This window comes from Vipera berus (genome assembly GCF_964194415.1).
Source record: "Vipera berus genome assembly, chromosome: 11".
In the NCBI taxonomy this organism is placed as follows: Eukaryota; Metazoa; Chordata; class Lepidosauria; order Squamata; family Viperidae; genus Vipera; species Vipera berus.
In genome coordinates, this window is record NC_138214.1 from 13,894,358 (window position 1) to 13,911,832 (window position 17,475).

Here is a 17,475-nt window from a genome sequence, read left to right on the forward strand (position 1 = left end):
AATTTAAATTTAAAATAACTGAATTACAATGGAAACAGAGTTCTGTGGTTGCCCGGGGCCTCATCCCCTTTTTACAGAGTAGCTCAGGTCATTAAATGCCAAGCATGTCCCCAGCGACAAAAAGGGCTGCGTGTAGTATGTATTACCCAAGGTGCTTAACTAGAAAATCCTGAACCACAGGACTTTCAACAAACAACACATCTGTGTCTTTATTTACATATTTATTCCCATATTTATAGTCTGCACTTAGCAATCTCTCTCAACCTCTTCCCTCTGAAATAACAACACGCCCACTGAAAACACTGCATCATCAGTCAGAGAAATAATTTGCCAACTGTAATAAAAGAAGAAAGAAAAGAGAGAGAAGGAAAATGGGGGATTCAGAATCCAACAATTTCTGAGCAAAATGCACAATGAACACTTCAAAGAATCCCAAAGTTTGAGTAGGCCACTAAGTCTTAAGGCAGAGCAAAGATAAGGATGCTGAGAATCCGGGAAGAGGCATCCTATAATGGGGTTCCACAACTAAGAAGGCCCTCAACATGTCCTTAACTATCACCTCGGGGAGAAAGAGAGTATTCTAAGACTTGGATCCCACAACATCTTCAGACATCGACTTGGGGGAGGCAGATCTAATGCAGGAAATTTCTGCTGAGCCTTTGGAATTATTAAAAAAAAAAAAACCCACAAGCACAAAGCCAAAAGTCATGGAATTTAGGTTTGAAGGTTGTTTATCCTCCCACCTCTGTCATTCAAGGCTAAATTCATACTATGCCAAATACATGGCATAAAAATTAGGAGCAAGAAACGTAAGGTAAGGTAAGGCCACACTTGGAATACTGCATCCAGTTTTGGTCACCACGATAATAAAAAAGATGTTGAGACTCTCAAAAAAGTGCAGAGAAGAACAACAAAGATGAACAGGGGACTGGAGGCTAAAACATATAAGGAAAGCTTGCTGGAATTGGGTATGTCTAGTTTAATGAAGAGAAGGACCAGGGGAGACATGATAGCAATCTTCCAATATCTCAGGGGTTGCCACAAAGAAGAGGGAGTCAAGCTATTCTCCAAAGTGCCTGAAGGCAGGAGAAGAAGCAACAGATGGAAACTAGTCAAGGAGAGAAGCAACCTAGAACTAAGGAGGAACTTCCTGACAGTTAGAACAATTAACCAATGGAGCAACCTGCCTCCAGAAGTGGTGAATGGTCCAACACTGGCAGTTTTTAAGAAGAGACTGGACAGCCATTTGTCTGAAATGGTGTAGGGTTTCCTGTCTAAGCAAGGGGTTGGACTAGAAGACCTCCAAGGTTCCTTCCAACTCTGTTATTCTATTCTGTTCTAAACAGTTATTACCACATTTCTTCAATGCTTTCCCAGAGGGCACAGTGACCAAGTGTTAAAGAGGCTGAGCTTGTCAGCTGGAGAGCTGGCAGCCCAGCTTCAAGACCTGAGCGACGCCAACGGTTGAGCTCCTGTTCCTTGCCACAGCTCCTGCCCACCTAGCAGTCTGAAAGCAAGCAAATGAGAGTAGATTAATAGGTACTATTTTGGTGGGAAAGTAACAGAGTTCTGTGCATCTTTGGCATATAGACATGCTGGTCACGTGACCATGGAAAATGTCTTTGGACAACGCTGACTCCTTGACCAAAAAGCAGAGATGAGCCGTGTCCTAGAGTCGGACATGACCTGACAGAGAAACCATTACCCAATGCTTTCCCAGAAATCCAGCTCAGAAGAAATAAAATTTATGTGACCCACACAGCAGATCCAGTTTTCTCGTTCCCATCACCGAGTCTCTTATGCTGGGAGGGTTTAAGTATCGCAAACTTTGCTTAAATAGAGGCTTTCCAGATCCCCCCAGAAGGCTTCTCCATCACGTCGGCCGTGTCTTTCAACTCCAAGGTCCTTCTCAAAAGATCAATAAAGCCTCTTAACGTTTCCTCAAGGTCTTCTGAGACCTCAGGAGCTAGTGTCCAACCTTCCAAGACTTTACATGAGACTAACAACGTTTTTCACAATTTCAGTGACATCTTGTGAAATGTTGGCATTCTTGCACAAGATATCAAAGGATCACTAACATCTTCAACGTTCTAGCAAGGTTTTAAGGGGTAAGTGAAGCCACCACGTAACTGGCTACTTGATGGTGGTCACATCAGTGCCTGCTCTTCTATGCACAGAGGTGGTTTTGCTATTTCGACTAACACTCATCCAAAATACAAAGCCAAAATGGAACAGGTGAACATGTTTTAAGTTTCTACCCCCCCACCCGCCATGGTTCTTCTTCCCTAAACATCTGCAGGACTTCAGTTGTATCTGACTGGGCTTGGCAAGCCGAAATCCATTGGATGGGGTGATAAGAATTTTATCCTTAGTTGTTCTTGTCCCTGTCAAAGCGAGCTAAGCAAAAGCGGGAAGACAAAAAGGAACGGATGGAAAATGAACAAAGAGAGGAACAACCTAGAACTAACTTCCAATCCGCACCATCCAGTCAGAGCTGAGGAAGCTTCTTCGATGAGAAGCAAGACAAGAAACACAAGAAAGTCCAGTTGCCTCCTGAAAAAAAGCATCTTTGGAACAACCAGGACCTGGATGACTGAGAACCTCGAAGGGACACAAACCTAGAACTAAGGAGAAAATTCCTGACAATAAGAACAATCAACCAGTGGAATGGCTTGCCTCCAGAAGTTGTGGGTGCTCCAACACTGGAGACTTTTAGGAAGGGACTGGACAACCATTTGTCTGAAATGGCATAGGATCTCCTACTTGAACAGAGGGGGTTGGACTAGAAGACCTCCAAGGTCCCTTCCAGCTCTATTATTCTGTATTCTGTAAACAGAAAGCAGTCTGTGTTTTCTTGAGCTGGCTAGGAGAAGACTCAGAGCAACTATTTTGTGGTTTCTGGAAAGGAGCGCCTAATGGTTTGGTGGCTTTGATGCTTATTTCTGTTATGCATTTTCTGACCCTTGCTTTTCGTTAACGTAAGAGCAGTCTTCCAAGAATGATTTCAGCCAAGCCGTACACAGAGCCAGCGTGACTCCATATTAATTTGCACTGACCCTTTGCAAAGAGTTATAAAAACCCCGCACTTGTTAAAGAAAGGATTTTAGAGTGAAACTTGCTATCTCACTGCTTGTTTGCCATCTCTATATTTTCGCTTGCTTATCAGCGCCGCCTGTCAGCCTCCAATAACCTGAACAATTGCATTTACAAATTCTAATGCTAAACCTGGATTGATTTTAGGATAGGCTGCTGAGCAGGACAAGAGTCTCCCATGAAAGCGAAACAACAATGCCTTGTTTTGCAAAACTTACTTGATGGATTCTTGTCGTTTTCCCTCAAAACCAAAAACTGGCAAGCATGTAAGGACAAAATAGAACAGAAACGAGAAACCAGTTTGGGTTTGTGGCTTAGTGTAACAATAAGCTATGATTAGGTAAAGGTAAAGGTTCCCCCGCACATGCGTGCTAGTCGTTTCCGACTCTAGGGGCCGGTGCTCATCTCCGTTTGAAAGCCGAAGAGCCAGCGCTTGTCCGAGGACGTCTCCGTGGTCATGTGGCCGGCATGACTAGACGCCAAAGGCGCACGGAGCACTGTTATCTTCCCACCGTAGTGTTCCCTATTTTTCTACTTGCATTTTTACGTGCTTTCGAACTGCTAGGTTGGCAGAAGCTGGGACGAGTAACAGGCGCTCACTCTGTTACGTGGCACTCGGGATTCGACCCACCAAACTGCCGACCATCTGATCGACAAGCTCAGCGTCCTAACCCACTGAGCCACCGCGTCCCTTAAGCTATGATTAAAAGAAGCCAATTAAAAACACTCAGCCTCAATCCATGATTAAAGTAAGTGAAGGCGGGTTAAGATATTAAGGTTATTTCACAATTAGGCAGGACAAACCCTGATCTTACTTTTACATACAGCTCGTCCTCAACTTCACAACCATTTACTGAGTAACTATTCTAAGTTATAACATCACTGAAAAAGGTGATCCCTGATCGTTTCTCACACTTACAACCGTTGCAGCATCCCAATGGTCACGTGCTCAAAATCTGGATGCTTGGCAACTGGCTCATATTTATGACAGTTGCAGTTCCTGGGGGGTTTATGCGATCATCTTTTATGACCTTCTGACAAGCAAATTCTATGGGGAAGCCAAATTCACTTAACAGCCCTGTTAATAACTTAACCGCAGTGATTCACATCCCAACTATGGCAAGAAAGGCCGTAAAATGGAGCAAAACTCACTTAACGAATGTCTCGCTTAGCAACATAAATTTTGGCCTCAACTGTGGTCTTAAGTCAAGAAGCCCAGCTTCTGAGCTTGATTGAAGAAAGCTTCTAATCCTATCGGATGCACTTTTGCGCCCACGACTAGACCATAATCAGCTATGTGGAAATAATAATAACAATAATAATAATAAAGTTGGAAGGGACCTTGGAGGTCATCTAGTCCAACCCCCTGCTCAGGCAGGAAACCCTAGGATAGGCAACCTTGGCTCTTTTTATGACTCGTGGACTTCCAACTCCCAGAATTCCTGAGCCAGCCATGCTGAGGGCAAAGGGAGACGTTTCCAAATGCTGAGCTCAGGAATTCTGGGAGTTGCAAGTCCACGAGTCATAAAAGAGCCAAGGTTGCCTACCCCTGCATACTATTTCAGACAAAATCCCTGTTTAGGGATTCTGAATTCTGGGCCATCCTGGAAAATATTGTAATAAAACTGACTTGAAAACCAAAATGAATTAGGCGCTGTGTGTTCACCCAAGCGAGCAATCTGAAAACCGAACAAAAACCACTATGTAGTCAAATCTTTATCAGTCTGTTGCTTTGCCCCCAGATTCTGGCGATGAATCAGTAACAGGGTGCATGCTTTGCAATGTGTCTCAGTTAAATCCTGGCATGTCTGAGCCGTAATCAACTAACCATCCTCAGTAAGAAGACTTGGGAAAGGCCGTTACCGATGAACTTGGGAAAGATGCAGTTTCTCCAGAACAAAGCTGCAAGACCATTTCTGGGGGATGACCGCATAACGCAACAAGAAGGTCATATGAGACAAGGATGGCGGCACAATTGAAACCAAACGTAACTCTCTTAAGGAAGAAAACTCAGTTCAACAGAAACGAACAGACCACTCATTCACAGAGCAGCAAACCAAACCCTGATGGAATGAAATTCTCCAGACAATAGATTCACTGAAGAGAACAGCCTGAACGTCACAAGCTGGTTTGGCACCAGTTGCGTTTTTCTGCATAAGCTGAAATCTTTCTGCTCAAGCCATGACTAAGAGGGCTTGGCTTACTAATTCCGAGAGGTAGCTCCATCCATCTCAAGTAAGCCCTGAGTAATTTGTGGTTCACCAAATGTGGTGCTTCTGTTGTCGTCTAAAGAAGCACTTCTGATAAACACATACCCCACATGGGGGAGGCGGGGTGTGCTACTTGCAAGAAGTATTTCCCCAAAATCCGCAGGGTAAAAGCAAACAGCTCAGCCACGATTCTTTAGTCTGCCGTCTTCTCCCTGCTGCAGAGAGGCAGATCATTCAGATTTTAACCTTAGGAATTCCTAGCCAAGGGCCATCTTAGCGGCCCCCTTGTCATTTATAAGAGCAAGATGAGGACCCTCCAGTATAAGACAAAGGGTTTTCAAAGAATGAGTGCACAAGGTGAAGTCTCCTAGACGTTGTAATACAGGTAGTCCTCGATTTACAAAATTTCATTTAGTGACCGCTCAAAGTTACAATGACACTCAAAAAAGTGACTTCCTTGACCGTTTTTCACAATTACGACCGTTGCAGCACTGCTGCGGTCACATGATCAAAACCAAAACTTGTCTGAGATGGTACAGGCTCTCCTGCTTGAGCAGGGGGCTGGACTAGAAGATCTCTAAGGTCCCTTCCATCTCTTATTCTATTCTAAAATTCAGATACTTGGCAACTGATTCATACTTATGACGGTTGCCTGGGGGTCACGCGATCACTACTTGTGACCTTCTGACAAGCAAAGTTAATGGGGAAGCCCGATTCACTTCACAATGTGTGACTAATGTAACAACTGCAGTGATTCACTTAACACCTGTGGCAAGAAAGATTGCAAACTCTCTTAACAACTGTCTCACTTAGCAACAGAAATTGTGGACTCAGTTGTGATTGTACGTCAAGGACAACCTCGATATTCTAAATTTTCAGGGCATTAGTGTGTGGGATTTTCCCCCCCCAACTTTTGTGACTTAAAACCCTCATCTTTTGCGTCTTCCCCTTTAGGATGGCTAAAAACTACGATGTCAACTTTCAGTTTGTGGACCTCTTTTAACCCTGGAATTGTTCTCCATCCTATCATAGAATAGCAATCTGTTTTGTCATTCCCCTTGGTGTGCTCAGGAGGAGGAAAATGTCCCCGGCGTATTCCAAGAACATATAAATTATTTTTATGAGCCAGAATAATAATAAAAAACAAACAAACACAGATCATATAAAAATATCAGTGATGAAATAACCTCCCCCATTTGATCTGATATACTTCCACTGAGAAGAAAACAAGAAGAGGCAAAGATATTCCCGTATTTGTTATGCAATGAACGTTTAAAAGAAAGGTGAGCAGAAGGTGAGCTGTTATTATGAAGACGAGCAAGGATGATTTTCTATTCTTCACTGGTCGAAAGGAGACAAGATGGGGTGTGCCAAGGGGGGGGAAAAAAGAGAGAGAAAGCTTTTACACACTCGGAATAAAATCAGAGCACCTTCAGCTTTGAATTATATCAGAATAAAAGCTGGAAGCAACAGGAAAAGACCACATACTTGTCACAAACTCCAGGCCTTGGTCTCTACCCTTTTGTATATTTTAAACACCAGGAAAGAAACAGCTGCGAGTGAGTTTAATAAACTTGCAAATTCCTTCTCTGGAGAACGGGCATACAATGGAGTGGAAAAAGGATAGAGACTTCGTTGCATAATGATTTGTTTGGAAAAAGCTATACAGGATGCTGTGGGAAGGGAAGGCAACGTACGTATTGAGCGCCCGCGCTGGTTTTATATAAGTACACCGATAAAAAGTTTCAGTCCCTGTGTTCATAGGATAAATATCTCGGACGAATTATTCCTGCTAATTTTGGAACTACTCTTATTTCTTTTTAAAATCAGGGTGTTGGAATACCATGATCTCTGTTCCTATACATGAAGCTGGCTAGTACTTTTCTGGCTAGTACTTTTCTACCATGGAAAGTCTTCAGTGAACCATGTGTAAGGAAGTAAGCCATAAACCCAGAAAACAAAGAAACCTAGGAGAGATGTCATTGGCTACAGCCAGATAAGGGCATAATCACAGTATTCCTTCACACCATTGGCTATTCTATTTAAGGCAAATTCTGACACCTCCTGCAGATGATTGGTCATTACTGTATTTGAATCTACCATTAAAACCAATGTCCTTTCAGGATAGTTTAGTAGAACACATGTGTAACCATGATTGGTCTATTTGAACAATAATAAAATATGATTGGTTGCTTTTGCTATAAATAAACAAGGTCCACTGCTCCTCGTGGTTCAGTGTTCAGTGTGCATCCCAGGAGCAGCGGGGCCCTTCCCCCGAGAGATCTCTGTGTCCTTCTTTCATGGGTGCCAACCCTGGGCAGGAGCAGCCTCTGCCCAGCTTCACCAGCAACTAATTTCTCAACCCGGCTGCACAAGCAGCAGCTTCCCAGCAGCAGCATCCCAGCAACAGCAGCTTCCCAGGTTCCCAGCATCAGGGCAGAAGAGCCGGATTAGTATATGGTTGTTTTAAAAAAACAAAAACAGGAGGAATCTGGTAGTCCCCAGAGGCAACTGGACTTTCTTGTTTTTCTTTGAAGACGTTTCGCTTCTCATGCAAGAAGCTTCTTCGGCTTCTTGAACGAGAAGCAAAACGATAAAGAGACTTTGTTGCATAACAATTTGTTTGGAAAAAGCTATGTACAGGATGCTCTGGTTGCCCACAGCAGGCCGGTAGTCATAAAAAAGTCATCCGGCTACCCTCCAAATGGTTTCCATTTTTCCACAGGAGCCCTGGTGCAGGGGTTTAAGTGCAGGTTTGCAGGCAAACTCTGCCCGCAGCCTGGAGTTCAATCCTGATGGGGCTCAAGGTTGACTCCGCCTTCCATCCTTCCGAGGCTGGTAAAATGAGGAGCCAGGTTGCTGGGGGAGCAAGACGCTGACTCGATAAGCCACTTACAGAGGACGGTAAAGCACTGCGAAGCGGTCTATAAGTTCAAGAATCTTCCAAAAAATTTTCCCCTTGACCATTAAGCCACTGGGGGCTCCTGCCTCTCTTCTCTGATTGTTTTCTGGGCAGTATCTCTTCCCCTCGATCCCCGAGGTCATCCACACATTCCATTTACATCGGGGGATATGTCTGAAAGGTGTTTGGTTTTTTTTTCAAAAAAAAAAAAAGGCAACTGGACTATGTTTTTTTTTCCCCTTGAGGAAGATGATTCGCTTCTCATCCAGTTGCCTTTTTTTTTTTTTGAAAAAGCACCTTTGAGAGACCCATGACCGGGATGACTGAGAATCTCCGTAGACATCAGAACAACACGTTATCACAAAAGGCCCGGTCTTTTTTTTTTCCCCCTTCCCTGTGTAATTTTAGAAGGAAATATGCCTATACCTCATCAAATCTCCGATCCCTTCACCTTGATATGGTTTTCCATACAGCAAGGGTTCAGTGAAAAGTTTTCTTCCCAGCTGAACTAAAGTGAAAAAAAGCGGGACCTTCTTATTTTTTTTTATTTTTTATTCTTTACACACATATGTTAATTTCCCAAACAACATGCGAACTGAGTTCATAATCCATTAATACATATACAAATTTCACTCTTTGGTTCTCTTTTCCAACTGTTTATAAATTCCAGCTTTCATAATATTCCGATTCTTCTTTGTCTTTTAGTCTCATAGTTAGTCTGTCCATCTCTGCGCATTCCAGTATCTTCTTTATTAGCTCTTCTTCTGATGGTACTTGTTCATTTTTCCAGCATTGTGCATAGCTTATTCTTGCTGCGGTTATGATATGTAGAACCAAGTATGTATTTTGTTTATCAGTCTTTTCTGGTAATATACCTAATAAAAATAATTCGGGATTAAATGTTACATGTTCTCCTAATATATTTTCTAGCCAAGCATGTATTTTTCAGGACCTTCTTACTTGGGAAGGAAGAGATGTCATAATCTCAAGCATGGCTGCTTTCAAAGCATCCCGCCAGGGCTAATAAAACCAGAGTTATTCACCCGTGACCTTCAGAAGATCTGCAGGTGAACCACACCTTCTACAGGAACGGCACAGAATCCAAAGTATAAAAAGTTTTCCGTTGTTTTTTTTTAAAGGTAGCTTTTCTCTTTCCATATCCAACGGAGTCCTTGCTTCCTCTCTTCCTTGTCTTCCGGCAGAACTTAAAAGGGCCTACGTGAACACTCAAAGGACATGTTCAACAAAGACAATATAATCTTTATATTCTATTTGTGAATCAGATTTGTGCGGCTGCCCATGTTACAGAAAGTGATTCTCAGCAGGGTACTATTTAGCACGTGAACTGCCCTGGAGATAATCTTTCTTCTTCAGCGGCTTCATTGATACGGATAAGTCCTCAACGTACCACCACAATTGGGAGCAGAGTTTCCGTTACTAAACAAGGCAGTGGCTAAGTGAGTTGCAGCTGATTTTACGACTTTTCTTGCCACCGTCGTTAAGCGAATCATGCAATCACGAAGTAAATCTGGTTTCTCCCATTGACTCTCTCAGAAGCCGGATGGGAAGGTCAGAAATAGCCCTTAGACCTATATACCGCTTCACAGCGCTTCACAGGCCGCCCTAAGCGGTTTACAGCGTCAGCCTTTCTAATGCCTCCTTAAGTAACACCAGCTGCCTGCAATTAGTGCAGGTTCGCATCCCACCAGGCTCAAGGTTGACTCAGCCTTCCATCCTTCCCAGGTAGGTAAAATGAGGACCCAGATTGTTGGGGGCAATTAAGCTGACTTTGTAATAATGCCGCTTGGGAGGGGTGTGAAAGCCCTAATAAGCAGGCATATACATAGAATGAAGGCTACTGCTAAGCTTGTAAGCTGCCCTGAGTCTTCGGAGAAGGGCGGGATATAAATGGAATTAAAATTAAATTAAATTAAAATTTCACCGACCTCGGAAGGGTGGAAAGGCGGAGTCAACCTTGGAGGCGCTCAGAATCAAACTCCCGGAGTGAGCAGTGAGCTAGCCTGCAATGCTGCATGCTATAGCAGTGACGGCGAACCTTTTAGAGACCGAGTGCCCAAACTGAAATCCAAAACCCACTTATGTATCATTGGGTGCCGGGTGGGCATGGCCCTTTGGGTGGGTGTGGCCAATTGGGTGAGTGTGGCTGCAGTGGTAGCTGCAGACTGGGTGGGATTAAAAAGTTCAATCAATCAATTCCAACTTTGCGAGAACTTTTTTTTCCCCACGAGAAGTTGGTTAATTGAACCTTTTTTGCGGGGTGCATGGCGGCAGAGGCCTAAAGGGTAAAGGTTTTATAAAACCCAGCTGAAGGCCTAGGACTGGGGCAACGGCATGCGTGCCCACAGAGAGGGCTCTGTGTGCCACCTGTGGCACCCATGCCATAGGTTCGCCACCACGGTTCTATAATTACTGTGCCAGCACATCTGGCAATCAGACGACCCCAGTGATAAATACACGCCGCTTGTCAAGCTCCCAAATTTTGACCACCTCCTAACCCTAAGGGTGTTGCGATTGGCCGTTAAGTCCCTTTTTTACGCTTCCCACTTTGAAGGGTTGCTAATCCAATGGTTGTAAGTGAAGGACCACCTGCACAGAACGCCGGTGAGGAAGAGTGGGAGGGGGGGACGGGGGGGGCAGAAGGCTTAGCACATCACCTCCCTGCCTGGACCTCCGTCGCTGCCCATGTTGCTCGCTATTGCTGCCAAAAGCTGCAGCCTGGTGTTTTTTGACCTTTTGCTATTCTCGAGATAGAAACGGGAATTGTCTGGGAATTGGAATAACTTCCGGCTATTGTGTAGGGAGGGCTGGCCTGGCGTGATAGATAGCTGGCTGTGTCAGGCTGGCTTCGGAGAGGAGAAAGGCGTTACTGGGTGACTAATTGCAAAGAAACTTGGGGAGCATGCAGGAGGCATCATCAGCATTCTCACTTGTGCCCCAAAGGGATGCAGAACACGGGACAGAATGCAAAATAACAGAGCTGGAAGGGACCTTAGAGGTCTTCTAGTCTAGAGTTCCCCAATGTTTCCGGCTTTGAGGACTGGCAGGGAGGGGAGGGGAGGGGATGGTCCGCGCAAATGGCTGGCAAGAGAGCGCACACAATTCCATTTGCGCGAGCAGTGTGCACGTGTGCCTGCTGCTCAGGCAAATGGAGCACGCGCATACACGCACTCGCCCGCTGCTCGCGCAAGTGAGAATGCTTGTGCGCGTGCTTGCCGGCTGTTTCCACGGCCCAGGTGCAGAACCCCTCGCAGCCTACAGGTTGGGGAAGCCCTGTTCTAGTCCAACGCACTGCATAAGCAGGAGTCCTGATGCCATTCTGGAGAAATAGCTCTCCGGTCTTTTCTTAAAAGACTCCAGTGATGGAGCATCCACAACCTCTGGAGGCAAGGCATTCCACTGGTTACTTGTTCTCACGGCCAGAGTGATGTGGACAGTAGTGCTGGGGAAGTCAAGAAGAGATTCATGCTAGGAAAGAATGCAACACCTAGCCTAGACACAATAAGGCTATTTCTGGTGCAAACAAAAACCGGACAACTGGCCTCTTTATCTTTGGAGTCGTGAGATTGCCGTTTGCGACCTTCTCAGCTGGTGTCCGACAAACAAAGTTAATGGGGGAAGCCAGGTTTGCTAATGACTACATGATTCACGGAACAGCTGAAGTGATTCACTTACAGCTGTGGCAAGGAAGGTTGTAAAATTGGGTACAACTCTCACAACAACTGCCTTATGTGGAAATGGAAATTATGTTCCTAATTGTGGTCATAAATTCAGGACTCTCTGCTTCAATGATGCTGCCACTACAAAAGGAGAAAGATAACCTCCAGGGCAGTTCATGTGCAAATGAATATACCGCTGAGTGTCACGTTCTGTAAGATGGACAGCCACACAAATCTGATTTAATAACGGCTTGCTGCACAGGTAGCGCAAGCAAAGGTCTTTCCAGTGAGACTGTACAGCTGTGGAATGTGGATGTCAGAAAGAGGAGAGGTCTGGTGGTGGCTATTCTTATGGACTGCAAGAGCCAATCAATGGATCATAATCATAATCATAATAGTAAAGTTGAAAGGGACCTTGGAGGTCATCTAGTCCAACCTACTGCTCAGGCAGGAAACCCTATACCATTTCAGACAAATGGCTGTCCAGTCTCTTCTTAAAAACTTCCAGTGTTGGAGCATTCACAGCTTCTGGAGGCAGGTTGTTCCACTGGTTAATTGTTCTAACTGTCAGGAAGTTTCTCCTTAGTTCCAGGTTGCTTCTCTCCTTGATTAGTTTCCATCTGTTGCTTCTTGTCCTGCTTTCAGGTGCTTTGGAGAATAGCTTGACTCCCTCTTCTTTGGGGCAGCCCCTGACATATTGGAACACTGCTATCACGTCACCCCTCGTCCTTCTCTTCATTAAACTAGACATACCCAACCATTCCTTATATGTTTTAGCCTCCAGTCCCCCAATCATCTTTGTTGCTCTTCTCTGCACTCTTTCCAGAGCCTCAACATCTTTTTTACATCGTGGTGACCAAAACTGGATGCAGTATTCCAAATGTGGCCTTACCAAGGGATTGTAAAGTGGTATTAATACTTCACATGATCTTGATTCTATCCCTCTGTTAATGCAGCCTAGCACTGTGTTGGCTTTTTTGGCAGCTGCAGCACACAGCTGGCTCATATTGAAGTGATTGTCCACTAGGACTCCGAGATCCCTCTCACAGTTACTACTCTTGAGCAAGGTACCCCCTATACTATACATTTGGTTTTTCTTGCCTAAATGTAGAACCTTACTTTTTTCACCATTGAATTTCATAGATCTTGGACCACATAATGACTAAGTGCTCCTTGGGGGGGTGAACAATAAACAAGCAGAAACACACAAACTTGGAGCATGTGATGCAAGATGATGATGAACTATGAAAGACAGTTAGATTTGGCACAACTGAAAGAAGCAGAGAGAGAGAGATTGAAGAGATTGCGTGACTAATCTTGGCAGAACTACAGGATATTACTAGACAGGTCAAAAGGCAATGTATTCGCTTAACTGACAGCAACGAGGTAAGGTCTAGTCTTCATCCATGAATCCATCTGGATTCTAGCAAAGATTAAGTAATCCTCAAGTTATGGCTATAATGGATCCTGCCCTTCGCGGTCATAACTCCTGACAGTTCTAAATCAGGTCTCCTACGTGACTGATCCAATTTTATCTTGTGTGTGTGTGTGTGTGTGTGTGTGTGGCAATCCTTATGCGAACAATCATTTGCTACGGGCCCGGCTTTGCCCCCAAACTGGGAGTAAATGCCAGCTTTCAGCAAAACTGTCATAAAATGCAGCCGCGTGACTATGGGACGCTGTGTGGTCGGCATCATCAGTCATTCCGTCGTGTCCGACCATCGGCCGCTCTACGGATCAGCAGTCTCCATGCCCCTCTGCCTTGCACTGCCTCCATCCAACCCACCATGGTCATCCCGGTGTCATCCTTTATAGCAGGGGTGTCAAACTTGCGACGTATCATGACTTTTTTCCCATTGCCGGCAATGAGGTAGGCGCAGCTTCGGCATGACGCATCCGGCCCGCGGGCCAACAGTTTGACATCCCTGTTTTATAGTGTCCAGCTAGTGGATGTTAGGGAAGCCCCTCCTCCTTTTACTGCTGATCACTCCCAGCATGACTGACTTTTTGAGCGAGTCAGCTCCCATGACATGGCCAAAATAGGACGGCCTCTGTTTCACCATCTTGGCTTCAAGTAATATTTTTGGTGAGGTTCGGTCTAAGACTTCTTTGTTGGTGCTGCAAAGGACTGCAAACGTGGCTAAGTGGCCAAAGTCCCCGAATTGCAGTCATGTGACTACAGGTGCCAGATGGGTCATATATACCCCAGGAGGGCTACTGTAAGTCAACTAAGTGACCAGTCACAACTTAAAAGACTATTTGAATAACTGAACGCCCGAGTTAGCCATTTAAGTGAAGCCATCTTGTTCTTGGAATTATAATGTCATATATCTCAGTGGAAAGATGCAGATTCACTCGTACCGAAGACCAAACTAAATAAAGGACAGCAATTGTTTTTAAACAATGAGAACTAGCCACAAACAGTAGGATGCAGCATAAGGGTAAGGCAACGGCCACCCATCTGAAAGGTTACAAAAGCTATACTATGACTCACAAACCTAGAGGCTGTCTCGCCAGCCAGAACTTTGAACATCTTTTTTTTCCATGAACTCTGAGACCTGTTCGTCCTCTTCTTCCCCAAAGCTGTGGACAACAAGCCCCAGAGGTCTGAGCCACCAGGTTCTCTCCTCCATCTGGAAGGCACCCTTGGGGTGCAGGCTGATGAAGGGGCATGGACAAGGCGTCATGTTGCAGGAGCAGCTTCGTGCTGATGAACTGAGTGCATTGAACTCATGTTCTCCACAAATAAAGGAACTAGCAACCCTCCAATCACACGGGAACAGCTGCCTCCATGGAGGAACAAAAAAAAAGACGGGCCACATAAACAGGAGCAGAAAATCCAGAGCTGTAACTAAACCAACACCAAAAAGAAAGTAAACAGTGAAGTATTTTGAGTAAAGAATACAACTGCAAGAGAGGCTTTGGATCATTAACCTTTACAACAGTTAAGCAGCACTTACGAAAGTCTAGCAGTGCAGGTTTCAGCGCTTGGAATATAATAGCTACACCCACACAGAGAGAGAGAGGAAGTTGTATTGTTGTTAAATGCCTGCCTGTCCTTAATGCTGGAGGGGAAGATTCCATAATAGCTAATAAATTCTCCTTTGGAGGCCAGCAATTTAACACATGAGTAAGTAGACTTTTGTTAACCAGCATCCAGTTGAACTTTTGGGAGCAAAGATAGAATAGAATAATATTAAGAGTCGGGAAGAACCTTGGAGGTCCTCTAGTCCAACCCCCTGCTCAAGCAGGAGACCCCCCCACATCATCCCGGACAAATTCTTGTCCAATATTTTCTTGAAAACCTCCAGTGATGGAGCACCCACAACTTCCATTCCACTGATTAATTGTTCTCACTGTTAATTCTCACTAATTAATGATAAAAGATTGGTAGGGCTATAATACCAGATATGTTGAGATGGCCAAGATACTGTTTTTATTTCCTTTGATCTTTTTGGAAAGAGGATTTATAGAATTGTAGCTTGAGATAGCTTTTTTGGGTGCTACACTGTCTTAAATGAAACGAAAGCCCTTTTATCTGTTCGACAACCGTATTTGTCAAACAATAAAGGAAAGAGTTCAGAAGTCCTGTTGGTACCCTAGTTTTAACAGGAGTATCTCACCAAGCTTTGGGATAATCCAGGAACAATAGAAGAACGCAACATGCGATTCAGCTGGAATTGCATGCCAACATCCTACTATTTCTGTCGGGGGTTTAAAGCAGGAACTTGGTAACCAAGATATTTTCAGGGCCACCTTCTTCAACCAGAATTGACCCATAAACCCCATGGGAAAAATGGTTAGTAGTTCGACACCACCATGACAACGAGGGGTGGTGTCAAAGTAGGAGGAGAAAGTTTTCAGTTGTGGTCCTTATTTGTCAAAAAGCTTTGCCTAAGAACTTTATTTTGTTCAGCCACGCTGACTCTCCAGAAATTGGCACAACCGATCTTTTTGAGAAGAAAGGTCGTACAATGGGGCAAGGCTCACTTAACAAATGTCTCGAGTTGGTCTCAATTGCGATGGTTAAGTGGAGGATGTCAGGTTGTTAAGTGAATCTGGCTTCCCCATTGGCTTTGCTCTTGAGAAGTACACCAAAGGGGATCACGTGGTCCCAGGGTTCTGCAACCATCGTAAATATGAGCTGGTTGTCAAGCATCCGAATTTTGATCGCCTGTTGCTACAATGGTTGTAAGTGTGAAAAACAGCCACGAGTCACTTCCCCCGCCCTCCCGGTACCGTTGTAACTTTGAACGATCCCAAAAATGAACGATTGTAAACCGAGGACTCCTTGCATTCTGTTTCCTCCAAGCGTTTCAGGAGTGATCCTTTAAGGCAGGGGTGTCAAACTCAATTTCATTGAGGGCCGCATCAGCATTGTGGTTGCCCTCAGGGGGCCGGGTGGGTATGGCCAGGGTGGGCATGGCCTACTGGGTGGGCGTGGCTAGAGTGTGTATGGCCTACTGGGTGGGAATGGCCAGCTCTACATTGTTTGCATCAAGGGTACCTATGGGGGCCTGGGCAGGAGTGGGACAGATCTGAGGGTCCCTGGCAGAAGGAGGGTCTCTGGGCCAGGGCCAAGGCAGTGGGGGCCGTTCCCTCACTGTTTCCAGGATGGCTTCGCGGGCCACATGAAACCACTTCGCGGGCCGGATCCGGCCCACGGGCCTTGTGTTTGACATGTCTGCTTTAAGGACTCATCAGGATTTAGACTGTCCATTCTGGAGGGAACTGGAAAGTTCTCAAAAGGGGATCGTCCCAGTTTCCACATCTCTCCCCGTAACCCCTTAACCTCTCCTTGCCCATCTCTCTCTTCCTCCACGGCTCTTCCTCCTTCAAGCCATCCACCGAGACCCCGACCACACAATCACGGAAGTCTCCTCCAGATGAAAAACGAGCCTCAGAAGTCTTCTTCCTGACAGCCCTTCCGCTGTTCCCCAGCCGCCATACTTATGATTCATGTCTGCAGCCACCAGCTATTAACGCTGCCCTATCTAGCTATTTCTGGAAACGAGGGCCCCAAATACGAAAGGCAGCATATTAACTGCCAATGTAACTATAGAAATGACACCAACAAACAAAAAAGCATGCTGATCCTGAGGTCAAGGAAAGAGCCGGCTTGAAATAACTCATTTTTAAATCAACAACAACACAAACAGACCTACATATCCTTGTGTGGGAGAACACCAGCTATCAGGAAAAGCTCTTCTAGAGTGTTACATCAGACCCCTCAAATCCAGCATTGGCCCATAATCCCCAGTCAATCTGTCTTTTGTGCAAATCTCCAGAGTCGTTCTAGTTTGTGAGCTGTGGGTTGAGGTCTTAACAAAAGGTATTTCCCCTCTGGCCTGTGGTCATCTCTGAGAAAAGGAAAATCTATATTACCTGAGCCCAAAATCTATAATAACTGAGGCCCAAATTTCCTGTGCTAAGCCAGACACTCGTTAAGTGAGTTTCTGCCCCATTTTACAACCTCTCTTGCCACCGCTATTAAGCGAATCGTGTACAGTTGTTACGTTAGTAGCATGGCCGTTAAGTCACTCTGGCTTCCCCATTGTTTTTGCTTGGCAGAAGGTTGCAAAAGGGGAAATCA

General features: G+C 45.0%; 1 protein-coding gene across 2 annotated transcripts in view; it reads right to left on the reverse strand.

The window, feature by feature from the left end:
- The window catches only part of GAB3 (GRB2 associated binding protein 3), a 97,350-nt gene that overhangs the window by 49,948 nt on the left and 29,927 nt on the right, over nucleotides 1-17,475 (reverse strand). The gene's annotated exons all lie outside the window — the stretch shown is intronic.